This window comes from Rhineura floridana, chromosome 1 (assembly GCF_030035675.1).
Source record: "Rhineura floridana isolate rRhiFlo1 chromosome 1, rRhiFlo1.hap2, whole genome shotgun sequence".
In the NCBI taxonomy this organism is placed as follows: Eukaryota; Metazoa; Chordata; class Lepidosauria; order Squamata; family Rhineuridae; genus Rhineura; species Rhineura floridana.
The window spans coordinates 13,645,105-13,659,516 of NC_084480.1; the positions used below are offsets into that span (position 1 = coordinate 13,645,105).

Sequence of the window (14,412 nt, forward strand, 5' to 3'; positions counted from 1 at the left end):
CCTTCATCAGTGCTCCTAAGATACTGCTACCTTGAGTTCCTTTGTGGCTTCCCCAGAGTATGGTCTAAATGCACACAACTCTACCCCTTCCAGGTCTAGGTCTGGCCTGGTCTAGTGCCTGGATGGATGGCCAACTGAGAACTACATCTAAGCTGCTTAGGTTCCATGTTGGAAGAAAGGCAGGATATAAATGGGAAAAAATCATGAACAAATAAAATTGTCCATTTAAGCTAGCTGTGGATTAAAACCTAATGCAGCTTTAAAGGACTTTACATATGCAAGAAAGATCTAATAATAAATCACTAGAAATTGACATTTTGATGGAGACACAACTGGCAATCTTCATGCCACTATCTACTATGTTCATATCTAGAGGCACCAGGAGAATGTCTCAGGGCTGGAGCAGAATCTTCCTAATTATTTGCCTCCATGAAGTGTACCTGACCCCTATTGCCACACAGAACAACAAACAGCACAACCCTACACATGTCCATGCAGAAGTCCCATTGAGTTCAATGAGACTTGCTCCTCAATGAATTTGTATAGCAGGGGCCAGGAACCTGTGGACTACAACTCCCACCATCGCTGGACTACAACTCCCATCATCCCTGGCCACTGGCCATTCTGGGTCTGGCTGATAAAGGTTGAAGCCCAACAACATCGGGAGGGTCATGGGCTCGTTCTCCACCCTTCATCTGCAATCCTAACCCCATTGGAGTAAGCCCTATTGAATTCAATAGGACCTACTTCTGAGCAGACATAGTTAAGATTGTATTGGAAAAGACAGGGTTGCTGTTCATCTCCCTTCCTTTAAGAGCCAGCTGTTTTTAAGAACTTAGCCAGTTTTTTACACTAACATGTTACTTGCACAAGATTGCCCTTGATAAAGGGTTTTTTGATACGCAAAACGGCTTGGGCTGCAATAAACAATTATCACTTTCATGTTTGGCTGGTTGCTGGCTAGGCACTTCAAGGGTCTCCCTCTCTTTGTCTGAGGTGCATTTGGCGTGCCTCTCTCTCCGCTCTCCCTTATACCAAGTTAGACCATTAGTCAATCTAGCTTAGTATTGTTGGCACTGACAGGCAGCAGCTCATCAGGGTTTCAGGTGGTAGGGTATATTCCCAGCCCTACCCGGAGACTGAACCTGGGACCTTTTGTATGCAAAGTAGATGCTACACCATGGTGCTACACCCCTTCCCCAAGGTGAAAAGAACAGGCCAGAGGTCACTGATGGGGTGCCATTGATGTGGTGCCCATAGGGCCTTCTACTCTACACCTCCTCCTGCTGAAACTAAGCTTGAAAGAAGCATAATGTTACAGCCAACAAAACAGGCTGCAAGGTGTGCTCTGCCGAGCAACAGGTTTCAGTGCTAACCAATTCACTAAGGGCAGTTCACACATGTATGTTTGTCATTTGAATGCCAAGGACCAATGGTGTGTGTGTGTGTGAGAGAGGGAGGGAGGCAGGGAGGGAGGGGAGGGAGGCAGGGAGGGAGGATAATGAGCCATCACCAAACTCCACAGATCAATACCCACATCTCTACAGCGCACACAACAATGCAGTTGGTTCACACATTCTGCTGCAAGTCGTCAACTGACGTGTCATCAAGTGATGAAAATTCAAGTGGAGAACATGGCAGAATGTGAACAGGCTAATATGTCAAGCCCACGAACAGCCAGTGTAGTGGAGTTGAGCAATGAAGTTCCTCTCCCAACACCGGTGTTACAGCACCTTATCTGGATGGTGGAGCAGGCAATGAGGATGGGGTTGGGTGGGTGCACACTTGTGGGAATTGTGGATTGGCTTCACCGGTAGTAGCGTAGGGGCAAAAGCAGAAGGGCAGGGTCCCTTCATGATAGTCACAGCCACACCCCCTTCTCAGATTATAGAATAACCTGGCAAGGCTTGAAAACTGCTTTCTGCATCTCTGTCACTGTCGCCATTTGATTGTCCTTTCTCAATGTCAAGAGAGTTTGCTTGAATTACTGAATTCAGTGTCTGCACATTTATCTCCTGTTTGTTGGAAGTGGGGCAAGAGCAACTCCTGTTTTGTTCTTTTGTTTAAGCTCCAGAAGGAAGATAGGGCTAGGGTCCTCCAGATGGATAGGCTTTGTTTACCTTTTACCTGTGATGCTCTGACTGACTTCCTTCTGTTGCTAGACTGTGACACCTTTACGGAAGCTTACCTGCCCCTCCTCCTTCTGCCCTTTCCACTCCTTTGTCCTCCGGCTGTCCAGGAGAGAGGAGACTCCCTTTGTCTCTGCTCTCTCTCCGAGCATGGGGCTGACTCCTACACCTGGGAGTTATGCCTCCAACTTAGCTAGTTAGTTAGAACTAGGTTTGCCTTTTTCTATCTACTATGTATTTCTATAAATAAAGTAGTTTTTCTTATTTTACTAAGTCTCCAGTCTCAGTGACACTGATGCAGGGTAAAAGCCTGCTTTCTTAGGCAAACGCACACACACGCAGGCACACTCGGATTTCAGCATCTGCTGTTACTCTCTGCTGCTGCGCTGCTGCTTTTAAACAAAATTAAGCAACACAACTACACACAGCACAACACTGTTGCCACAAACTGCTTGATGATATAGATGGGATACTACCATCAGGATTCATTGTCTCTTCTTCTACAATTACAGAATTCTCCCTCTCTACACCTTGGCTTATTGAAGTAGGAACTCCTTTCACTCTGATTGGCTCCAATCAGCAGGAAACGATAAGCAAGCAAGTTACAAGACTCTTCTCAGTGGCCAACACCCTCCCCTTTCATGCTGATTGGCTCATAGGGACCCTGATTGGACCTGGCTCCCAAAAAAGTAAGGGGTCTGAGACCCCCTGAGACCCTGGATGACTACATTCCTCTTCACTGGTGCACCTGTGCAGGCCTGGCCTTGTCACTGCCCTGCCCCAGCCCCACCCAGGTAACCTGCAGCAGTGCCTCAATCAGGAGAACTGCTAAACCCACACAAAGGTTACACTGAATTCCAGTACACACATACATGCTAACCATGTTGGAAGTGCTGGAAGGCAACTCAACTTGGTGCGTTTGCACGGGTTGGGGGTAAAGTAGACAGAGAGGGGAACCTCCAAGCTTCCTAGACTGTCTTTCTGACCTAACTTGCTGATCTTCCTTCAGGTGCTAGGCTGGTAGGGTTGCTGACCTCATTTCCTGACTCCTTCCTTCTTCTTCATCCCACCTCCAGAGAGGAGACACCTCCCCCCCTTTAGAGATAAGAACTGAGATAAGAACCAAGAACTCTTTTCTATCAAGTGTGTATTTACTGTAATAAACTAAACTTTCTTATTTTCTGAAGTCTAGGGTCTGGGTGAGATTACATCCAGGGAAAAGGTGCGCTGCTTCAGGTAAGATTCACACATAGCTCAGCTACTGGTGCTGTCCTGATGCTCTGCCAGTAAAGCACTCATTGACTGTTGCATCAAACAGTGGCTTAAATGTGTGAACCAGCCATCCTATGTAATGGTGAATTCAGTTATCGATATGTAGATCTTTCTGTAAGGAAAACAGCACCATCTGCAGGTGTGCCTGTAAAGCCCAAACATCCCTGTCACCTTGCCAGTCCCCTTCTTGGTAAGTGGCAGCAACAAGATGCTTCCATTGCTGCTTCACCACACTGGGCCAGCTGCTTCTGCCATCAACACACAAGAAAGCAATATTAGCAGGCTTGGAGGAGCCCCGAGGTTCCCAGAAGTAATGAAATAAAATAAGAAAATAAATCTAACCCCCCTAACCCAAAAAATGCCCAATGAGGACTGAGCATGTTGGCTACATGGCCGAGGGCAGTTGGGGGGACAGCAAACAGGGCAATGGAATGGAGTATCCTGAAAGGAGGGGCATGGTTCACTGTCTGCAACCTTGGACAGGAGGATTCCATGCTGCAACATTTTCTTGCAGGTCACACTTGTCAGAAAGCAATTGCCACAGACAGAACTTTCCTACCTCTAGAGCTTAAATCAAATACTTTTCAGTTGAAACATTTTTGCCTGTGCTGTCACCTGATGAAAAGGCACAAATCAATTGACCAAGAAAAATGTGGCAGTTACTTAATTCTGAATGAATTGTGAATCAGATCCTGGAAAATGTTTGTTTGGATATTATTATTATTATTATTATTATTGGTAATAATAATAATAATAATAATAAAATCATCAACCTGCCCTTCACTCAGATGTCCCAGGGCAGGTTACATCAATTTTAAAACACATAATTAAAACAGCTAAAAACAACCTAAACAACTTCCTGCACTTTCATAGAAAATACAACAAAGCAGTGTGCAACATTAAAACATGATACTACAATAACAGAAAAATCATCAGTAACATATCAATAAAAACTGCTTCATAAAAAAGGATGACAGGACAATCCTTATTTCATCATCATCTCTCTCTTTGCACTATCCTCAACATATTTTTATTCAGAAGTATGTGCCTATGTGGAACCATATGTAGATTACGGCATTTGACACTGGCTGCCTGAATCCAACATCTCAGGAATCTCGCTTTCTTAGCAAGTTTCTAGTCCTTCACTGTGCAGCAGGGACCTGTGTATTACAGATGAATTGGTGTCTGAAAGTTGCAGCAAAAGTGTTGGCTCTATCAGGGGTGGCACCATCAAAGTTTTTTTCCAGGCAGCAAAATGCAAGGGCATCCCTGTCTTTGGGCAGGTTGAGGGGGCTGCTTCAGGCAGCAGACGCTGAGGGGCAGGGTGCGACTGCCAGGGGTTGGAGGACAGAGCTGCACTTTGCCCCCTAAGCTACCTGCTGCCCTTAAGTGTAGTGGAAGATGCCATCCCATCACCTGTGTTGAAGTAAGATTTAGTATGTGGAACAGGGAGGGGAGGCATCTCCTCCTCTTCAGGTGGCACAAGGTCTGGAGCTGGCACTGCCCTTAAGAGTGTGTCGGGAGAGGGGAGGGGAGCAATTGCAGACGGTCCTGCGAAAGCTTGGTGAAATCTGCAGAAGCTAGAGGAGACCAATTCATGAAATTTCAATGGGCATGCAGGTTTCCCTGTTCCTTCCCTCTTCCCACAACTAAGCGAAGAAGCAAAATGATTTCTCCAATGCAAGAAATTATGCATAATTATGGAAGCTCTATGTGTCACTGAATCTAGTTTTTTTGTAGGTTATCCCTGTGCAGACATTTGTTTACACATCCTTGACTATTATCATGATTACTATTTATTAGATTTGTTAGTCGCTTGTTACCTGAATGTCTCCAAGCGACTTACAACATTGTTAAAAACAAAAATAAACATATATCATAAAACATAACAATAAAACAACAACCCCCCCCACATGCATGGGAAGTGCTGGCAGCACATTAATAACAAAACAACATAATCTCAGTCTATCAAATGCCTAGGGGAAAAGGTAAGTCTTTGTTGCCAGAAAGTTGTCAGTGAAGGTGCCAGGTGGACCGCACTGGAGAGCACATTCCACAGAAGGAGAGCCACAACTAAAAAGGCCCTCTCCCTTCTCATCATCCTTTGAGCCTCCCTCAGAGGGGAGACATGGAGAAGGGCTATATTAACACAAGCACCGAATTGAACAGAAATGACACACACGACCCTTAAGGCCTGATGGTATATATATGAAGAAACCTAATATTAGAGGTGGAGAACCTTTGGGCTTCCAGATGTGGCTCAACTACAATTCCCTCCAACCTCAGCAAATATGGCCAGGGATGGTGGGAGTTATAGTTCAGCCATATCTGGAGGGCCAAAGGTTCTCCACACCTGCCCCATGTGGTGCCAGAATATTGCTCCACCTAGCCCAGTGCTGCCTAAGCAGCCTTTCACAACCTGGTGCCCTGCTGATGTTTTGGACCACAACTCCCATCAGGTAATGGAAGTTGCAGTTCAAAACATCAGCAGGGCATCAGGTTGGCAAAGGCGGTCTATAGTCTTAAACTGAAGTCTTTATGAGTCCTGCTACTGAACTCTGGATCTCCATATGCAGCAGAATGAGGTCATAAAATGCTGAGCATGATAAAATTCCATTTCTCATTGCAGATGGAGCATACCAGTAGGAATGACCCCCCACATTTAAAAATAATGTTTTTGACTTGAATTCAGCTTGCTTGAAAGCTACTGAGCCAGCTTTGTGTGTGTGTGGCCCCTAATTAAGCAGTCACCTTCCCTGGACTTAGTCACACTGAGACTTTAAGCGATAAAAATAAGAAAAGTACTTTATTCAGGAAATGCATACTTGGATAGTAAAGAGCTCTAATCTAGCTTTCTGTCTAGGTTGGAGGTGCAGGCACTAAGCTCAGTGTTTGCTCACATGCTGGATGGAAAGATAGGAAAAGAAAAGATGTTTTCTCTGTCCCAAGAGAATGAAGGAGAAGGGGAGAAACTGGAAAGCATGATCAGTTCCCTAAGAGTATCAGTTGACAGGAAGGAAGTGTTAGCAAGAGAAAAGATATAGCCTAGGAACCTGAAGGTCTCCTCTCTATCTGCCTTTTATGACCCCATCCAGACCCATCCCACCAGTTCTAGTTGCACCACATTTCCAACAAATAACACTCTCCCTGTAGATAGAAAGCTAGCACATCAGGGAGAAGGGTTTGAACCTGTCCATTTTCCTGCTGTACTGGTTTTCTGTCTGCAAAAAGCTTTTAACATGAGGAAGTATTCAAAAACGGCATCCCTCATCTTCAGTCTGAAGGATGATAATCCATTGTACAACCTCCTCATTTTGCCATCTCTTGCTGTAGGCAGTAACTTGGACTCAGAAAATAACCTAATTTAGTCTTCCCCCATCTGGAGTTCTCCAGATGTTCTGGACTACAACAGCCCCTGGCCGCTTGGCCAATGGTCAGGGATTATAGGAATTGTAGTCCAAAACATCTGGAAGGCACTGAATCTGGGGAAAGATGACCCATTCTAAGTGGAGATGCTGGGGACTGAACCTGAGAGTTCCTCTGGATTTACCTGTAATTGTGGATCAGCTCATTAGTATCCCCTTTCTTAAAAGCTAAAAAAAAGGCAAAGACCTGTTTTAGGAGCCTCCACCACCTAAAATTAATCATATATATGTTTGTGTGTGTGTGCTCTTTATTCCTGTTTTTCACATATCAAGGAACCTGTGCATTTTGCCAAAGCATAGAAGCAGACCGTAGCTTGGTGGTCAAGCACCTGCTATGAATGCAGAAGGTCCGAGGTTCCATCCCTAGCATCTCCAGATACAACTGGCAGAGACCCTGGCCTAGAATTCTGGAGAGCTTCTGCCAGTGTGTGTTGACAATACTGAGCTAGATGGACCAATGGTCTGTCGCAGTATGACATAGCTTTCTATGTTCCTGGGCAGATCCACAGCTTGGGTGGGTTGGTGGGTCTGAGGCCACCTTATTTTTTATGCCCCTTTAATTTTTTCCCAAGAAATTGATAAAATTTATTACAAATTTTTTTCTGCCCCCCTTCTTTTTTGGTCCCCCCTCCGGACTTTTAGGCTGGCTGCAGGCCTGTTCCTGGATAACAGGTGGATTTTATTTTTTCAAAACTGGGGGAAATCAACCATTGTATGTTTCTCCTTCTGAGCAGGCCCTTAGCCAGCTGAAAACTTCAACGAAGGGAGGGTATAATTTCCCCCCTGTAATAAATCTAATTATTCTCTTTTTTTGCAAAAAATATGTAAGGGAGGGGAGGAAAGGGGGGTGGCTGGGCTTCTGAACATCTCTGGTGCAACCAGAAACCTGCCTGGTGCCTTTGAATATCTGTTACCTCCAACGACATTCCATCCTAAGACTGACCAGATGCAGACTCCATGGCTTCACTGTCTGCCCATCATTTTCTTCCCACCTCCTCTTTACCATCTCTAAGCTGATGAAGAGTTGTGGACTACAGGAAGGCTTGCATACTATTGTGTTTGGCCTAAGTCAGGTATTGCCTCAGGGTGGATTTTTGGATTATTAGAGGGATTTTCCCCTCACAGGCCAACGTGGCTGCCTTTTACTATTTTGCAAGAATAGGATTGTAGAATTCTAGGGTTCATTAAATCAAGCTTCAGCTGGGAGCTGTATTTAGGAAGGCTCCCTCATGGAAAAGATAAACTCAACTGAAAAGATGCATATGTCCTGCTCAAAGTAGATCCGCTGAACCTAAGTTAGGCTGCAATCCAGTACACACTTACCTGGGAGTATGTCCCATTGAACTCAGTGGAGCTTACGTCTGAGTAGACATGTACTGGATTGCAGCCTAAGTCATGTCTGTTAATGTCAACGGGTCTACTTTGAGTAGGACTAGCACTGAATACCACCGCTTGCATTTAGTAAATTAACCCATCACAGAGAAAGATTTAACATAACCTTTTTAGGCATCATTTTATAAATAACAATAAAATTAAACATGAAACATCCCCATCTGCATTCCGAAATAGCGCAGTCTATATAATTCTGTTTCCTGATCTTGTAAAATAGGTAGATCGTTTCTGAACCGAAAATAACTCCCAATCCCCCCCTAAATGTAAACCCACAAGTTCAGCTTGAGCTAAGAACATGTATTTCTCTCCCCCCCATTGAATTCCCTGAGGTTTCATCTTGTTATAATCTCAGTCGAGAAATGAATGGTCGATGACGATGAATGAAGGTGCATAAACGGTTTTAAATGGCTAGCAAAATAAAAGAGGGAACGAAATGTGTGCGTCACGGGGAAGGGAAGATAATCCAATCTGTAAGGATAATCAGACACCTCCATTTTATATACACTGTCTGAAAGCAATTCCTCTGTTGGGCTTCCCAACTGAGGCTGCAATCCTAATAGCCACACTTACCTGGGACTAAGTCCCATTGAACTCAATAGGGCATACTTTTGAGCAGATATGAATAGGATTGCTCTGGAAATGCTTTCGGTATCAGACGGAAAAGGTTATTAGGAAGACATTTCCCCTGAAGGTCTACATTAAGGGACAATATATCCTCTGCAATAATTGATCGCTTTGCCTCTCGCAGGCCAGATCAGCAGTTTCCCCTCGATCCCTAAGGGATGATTCCTGCTGTTTGAGGTTGGTTCGTTTGCTGTAGTCAGTACGAGGAGAAAGTGATCCTCGCATATGGTCAATTTCAGCCTGGATACTACATGAAGTGGAAAATACTGCTCCCCCCCCATGGGCCCCGATTCAGAATACAGAGCACGCTTTTCATTTGAGCCAGAGCTCAAAGGAGCTCACCAGGGCCTAACCCCGGAATTTATCTTCCAACGGAGCTTGAGGGCAGGTACGGGCGTTGGAATCCGTGGAGCAGTCATAAAAGGGATGCCTCAGAAAATAGATAGAGCGTCTTTCGGTAATCACAGAGGAGGAGGAATTTAGCAGGGCTTGAGGGGGAGTGTCAAAAGGTTGAGCATCCCCCCCCATCCTAGAAACGATGCACGGGCCCAGCTTCCTGGAGTCCTCTTAAAGGTTGGGTTCTAATAAGCAGAGGCTTCCAAAGAGGCAACAGACGTGGTTTTTAGGGTTGATTCACACGTGCATGTTCTCCTCTTCATCTCTGCGCCATTAAGAGATGACTTGCAGGATCAATGGGCCACCACAGACCTAAGTCCAGGGTTAAGACCATCCACACTGCAGTACAAAACTTTAAATACAGCTTTCCCCCAAGTCACGGGGTTCACACATTCAGTTGCGAGGGAGCCACGTAGGTGCCTGCACTTCGCGATTTCTCTATTCTTCAGTGCCTCCTCAAGTGTTTATAAAATGGCAGCTGAACAGCCTGCACTGACAGAGCATTGCATTTAAGGCGCTGGGAAATAGGAACGCTCTGTGGCTGTCAATTCACACGTTCAAGGGATAAAAAATACCTGGGTGAGTCAAATCCAAGTGTAGGGAGAAACCTATTGATTATGCACACACGTGAAAAGCTAAGGCTTTTCACTTAAGGCTACCAGTATATTTAGACGGCTGAGAGACGATAGACGCAACACCAAGAGTTAGTAAAATAATGTCTATATTAAGACCTATGTATCCAGTGCAAATTTCTAATCCCACAGAAATCGACTATTCAAGGGTTTTTTAGTTTTTGTTTTAAAAAAGAAAGTTACTAGCAAAGTCGGGAAAGGTTTCACGTTACAACAGGCAGCAGAAAAGAACATTTTGCAAGGCTTCTGGAGAAACTACTGGCCAAAGAAAAGTTCAGGTGATGAACACAACTATTTCTCTGGAAGAACTTCAAAATTAGAAACGTGTATAACCTGGATTTTGAATAGACACACTCTTACTTCTTGCAAGCTTGGATTAAAAAACAACAACCGACAGCGCCATAGTTTCCTTTTAAAAAATAAACAAAACTCCATCCAACTCGAGGAAAAGTCCTTTGTAACTTGAAAGACGTCCAGATTACATCGTAACGGTTAAGAACCAATCACTGTTTTGTTTCAGAAGATCCTGCGACTTTTCTTACGGTGGAGAGAGGACCGAAGATCATGGAAAGGGAAAGAACAACACATTCCGATTAGCTAGGATATGAGACGAAGCCCATGCCTTCCAACCTGAATTCTCGGGAACTGAAGAACGCTCGCTAGAGATTGTCAATAAGCCAACATTTCTCTGTAGATCCTATGATTTTCAATAAATCCTAGCCCCTTCGACTAATTATTGCACTCGCCGGGTTTTGCTGACCGTTTCTTGGCTTTTTCAAGTGAGGTGACAGTTCCACCGAATACAGGACGCATTGCATCGAGATGGTCTCGCTGTTTCCAAATTCTAAACCCTGACGAAGGAGATCGGGGAAATAATACGTATACCACTAATAAAAATTAGAAGAGATCAAATAACCTTATCCATGAAGAGTTAAGCCCGAGTTCAAGAAATGAGTGCCACTGTCAGATTGAAGCATCCAACGCACACGCTCCAAAGCTTCTATTGCGTCAATGGAGCTTATGTCCGAGTAGCAGCGCTATACACGCCTGGTCAGAAATAAGCCCCCTTGAATGCAACGCGACTTACTCCCAGGTAAGAGAGTACAGGATTGCACCCTAAAATGTCATTAGGCTGAAAGGGCGAGAGACTCCTGTTGCATCTTAGGGCGCGATCCGCCGCCACAAACCGAGCTACTTGAAGCCGATACCCAGCGTTAGTTCGGCTGAGGACTGGAGCAGGGTATCTAGTGTGAGAACCCCAAACGCCTAGGATGTCTCCGGCGCAACAGTTTCGTGAATCGCTGCTTTGGCGCTGCCTTTTGTTTTTAATCCGCCCTTTTTATCCTACGGCATCCTAAACCAGTTTACCTGGGGAGCGTCCCATTTAGGATTCCTTCTTGCTAAGCAGACCGCGACCGCAGCCCCGACGCTGCGCAGTTTCCTTGGGAGGTTTGACTGAGGCATAGTGAGCCCGCGCGGGCGACTAACTACCCCCGGGTCTGCTCTCCCTTACCCCGGAGTATCCCAGCCGTCGCGGATCAGCCTGCCAAGGAGACTTTGACGACACCTCAGGTGCGGATGCTTGGTTAGCCTGGTCCTCTGTGATAAACCAGCCGGGCTGAAGCTCAAACTGCGGCGTCGGAGGAGCGCCAGGGGCAGCTCCGGCGCTCGGAAGAGTCTTTGGGAATCCTAACCCGGCTGCCTCCTGCTTTTCTACCACAGCGACAAAGACAGGTTGTACCTCCCCACCCTTCAGGTCTTGAACCCCAAAGAGGACACCGACCCTGCTCCGCTTCGCCAGGAAAGGAAAACCCCAAACCCGGCTGAGCTGCGGGGGCGATGGGGAAGAGGACGAAGGTGGCTTCGCAATCCTGGCCGGCAAGGGCCGTTTTCTAGACACACACACGACGCTGCCAAGCCTTTCCGTCTAGATCCACAACGCAGCTTGGGAGCGGAACTGCTTCGAGCCCGGTTTGCACAGCCCTCTGCCTGCACTAGAAGCCGCTGGGCAGGGAAACAGCCGCGATCCCACGGCCCCTCTCCAAAATCGGCGACTAAAACTCTGCTTGAATTCCAGGGGGACTGAATCCGCGTGACTCTTGCCGTTTAACCGGCTTCCTTCCCCAATTCTCCTCAGGTATTCTGAGCTGCTTCCCAGCCCGATCCTGATCTCAAAGACCCCACTTGATCTCGAGGGATCTTTTGAAGAGGACGATGGTATCCACCTTTACATGGAAGGACGCCCCAATAAACTCAGCGTGACTTACCCAAGAGTAAACCTGCAGAGGCAAGGACTAGAACTGCCCTGCAGTCGTGGCCCTAAATAAGGTTTTCATTCTCCACGCCGCAATATTGCTTGCCACCCTCCCCCAGAGCCTTTACATAAATACAGATTTATAATTATAATTGGGAAAATAATTTTTAAAAAGCAGGAATAGGAAGTTGCGGAATAGCGGGTCTCCTGGATCAGAGTTCCGGAGAGAGCTCCAGCAAGGCACAAAGGCGCTGGACCATGCCTAGGGGTTAGTCGCCTCGCCCCCCCCCATATCTGATACTCAAATGTAAACTGCTTCTGAACATGGAAGGTCCATTTCACTCCCGGAAAGTTCTCCCATCCTCTTCGGCTCGGGTCTTTGCTTAACAACAAACAAGAGCCCCCGCAAAGACGGGCACAAACGCGAGAATTTCTCCCCCCCCCCCAAAAAAAAATCCAGAAGGGACAGCCGGGCCAAGAAAGGACCTCCCCCCATAACTTTACCTCCTAAATCAGGCTGCTTCTCACGCGTGCATCTTGCGGAGCACCTCTAGGTAAGGGGACCGGCCGCCTTTTACATCCAGGCCGACAAAACTCTCGGTCTCTGCAGGCGGATTCTCTGGCGCGAGGCGAGCCGCAGCCGAGGAGCTCGGACTCCCTGCGCGGCTGTGGAGCCGGGCGGACGGGAGCGCTTGTCAATTGCCAGGAGCCCGAACGCGCGCGCGCGCACTCTCCGCCTGCCTGCTTGTGCCAGAAGCGAGGCTGAATCTCTGCGCTTGGCTGAGCGCCCCCCCCCCCGCCTCTGAACTCACAGGCGGACAGAAAGGAGGACACCCAGTGGGCACGGTGACGTCACCGGCTCCCGAACCTCAGAGAAGGAAGGGAAGCCTCGCGGAAAGGAAGGCTGCCCGGAGCGGATTCAGGGATGAGAGCCCCAAAGCGCTTGAGTCCTGGGGCTCTCTCTCCGGGCCTGTGTCAAGGCCGGGTTGTGTGCACTCTGAACAGGACATTCGCTTTGGGCCTCGACTCCTCCGGTTCTTCCAGCGCTAGAGCCCATCCCGCCTAAACGCCAGATGGGGACCTTTTTATAAGATGCAAGTCCTCGGAAGTGATTTTCACTAGAAATCAATGGGACTTGGCGGTCAAGTCAATACTTTTATAAGTGGTGTGTGTGTGTTACTCGACTAGGTGAAGTGGGGAGGATTTTCCCCTACCCCCTCCTATTTGCAATATATCAATAAATTGCATTTTAACCGGGAAAATAGATATCTAAATGATGGGGAATTGCTGGGAGTTTACAATGCAGAGTAGCCCATGTGGAAATCATACATATATCAGCTGCCCAGCTGTGGTTCTTCTGAGGTCTTTCTGTTTCGTTTGACTGCGTGTGTAGGAAACTAACTCCCACCCCTCTTACTCTGTGAGCAACTGTAAATGATCATTTCTCCATTATTCAGTTTAGTACAACATTATGACTTTGAATGTGTGCAAAAACCATATCTCACCAAGGTAAAGACAGATTCACAACACAATCTGGTTAAAACAGAAGCACCGCAGACGTGGAGCCCGATCCTATGGACATTTACTCACAAGTAAATCCCATTTACTTGGCTGCGTTCCTGTGCGTAGATGCCTGGGAGGTTAACTCTCTCTGGACTCGGTAAAATTTACTTAGGAGTAAATATGTGGCGGATCCGGTTTCTTTCTGTAGCCCAGTCCTATGCATGTAAGTAAGCTGGCCTGTGTTCAAGGGGGCAGTGTGCATAAAAGGGCTGCAGCCCTGACTTGGCCTTCCTAGACATTATGAATCAACCTAGGGAGGATGAGAGTGCGCTATTTCTTGAATATACTTACTTGGGAGTAAAGTTTCACTGAGTTCAGCTCCTGAGCAAAAAGGTTTGTGATGCCTGCTCATATGCCTACAAGGGCCCAGTGACACCCCCGTTACCCGAAACGAAGGATAACTGTGCATAAGAGTCATTTAAGACGCAACTGACTCCAAGGTGTGGCTACTTTGTCCCCCCCCCAATCTCTGATCTCAGTAATGACAAAGCATGCAAATATGCAGGCCTCTTCTACACAGAGATTCAATAAGAACACAAGGTTTATAAATGAAACAAATAAAATAAAAATAAATAAGAGCGCTGAAATGCAGACAAGCAATGAAATCTTTTCAAATATGATGGAAAAATCTTAGCAGGAGAAGCTGCTATTCATCTTTGTGCAACGCTACAAAACGCTCTCACGCGAGAGTATCTGAGCATTCTCCTCTCTCTCCAAAAGAGTCC

The 14,412-nt window shown here is 46.5% G+C and overlaps 1 protein-coding gene across 4 annotated transcripts in view; it reads right to left on the minus strand.

Annotated features, from left to right (window-relative positions):
• The window catches only part of SKOR2 (SKI family transcriptional corepressor 2), a 68,060-nt gene extending 54,829 nt beyond the window's left edge, over positions 1-13,231 (minus strand). For all 4 annotated transcript variants that reach the window (XM_061614030.1, XM_061614020.1, XM_061614040.1 and 1 more), the window contains exon 1: positions 12,629-13,231. The gene's annotated coding sequence lies outside the window, so the exon portion shown is untranslated. The remainder of the gene's footprint in view (positions 1-12,628) is intronic.
• Between the last annotated feature and the right edge of the window lie 1,181 nt (positions 13,232-14,412).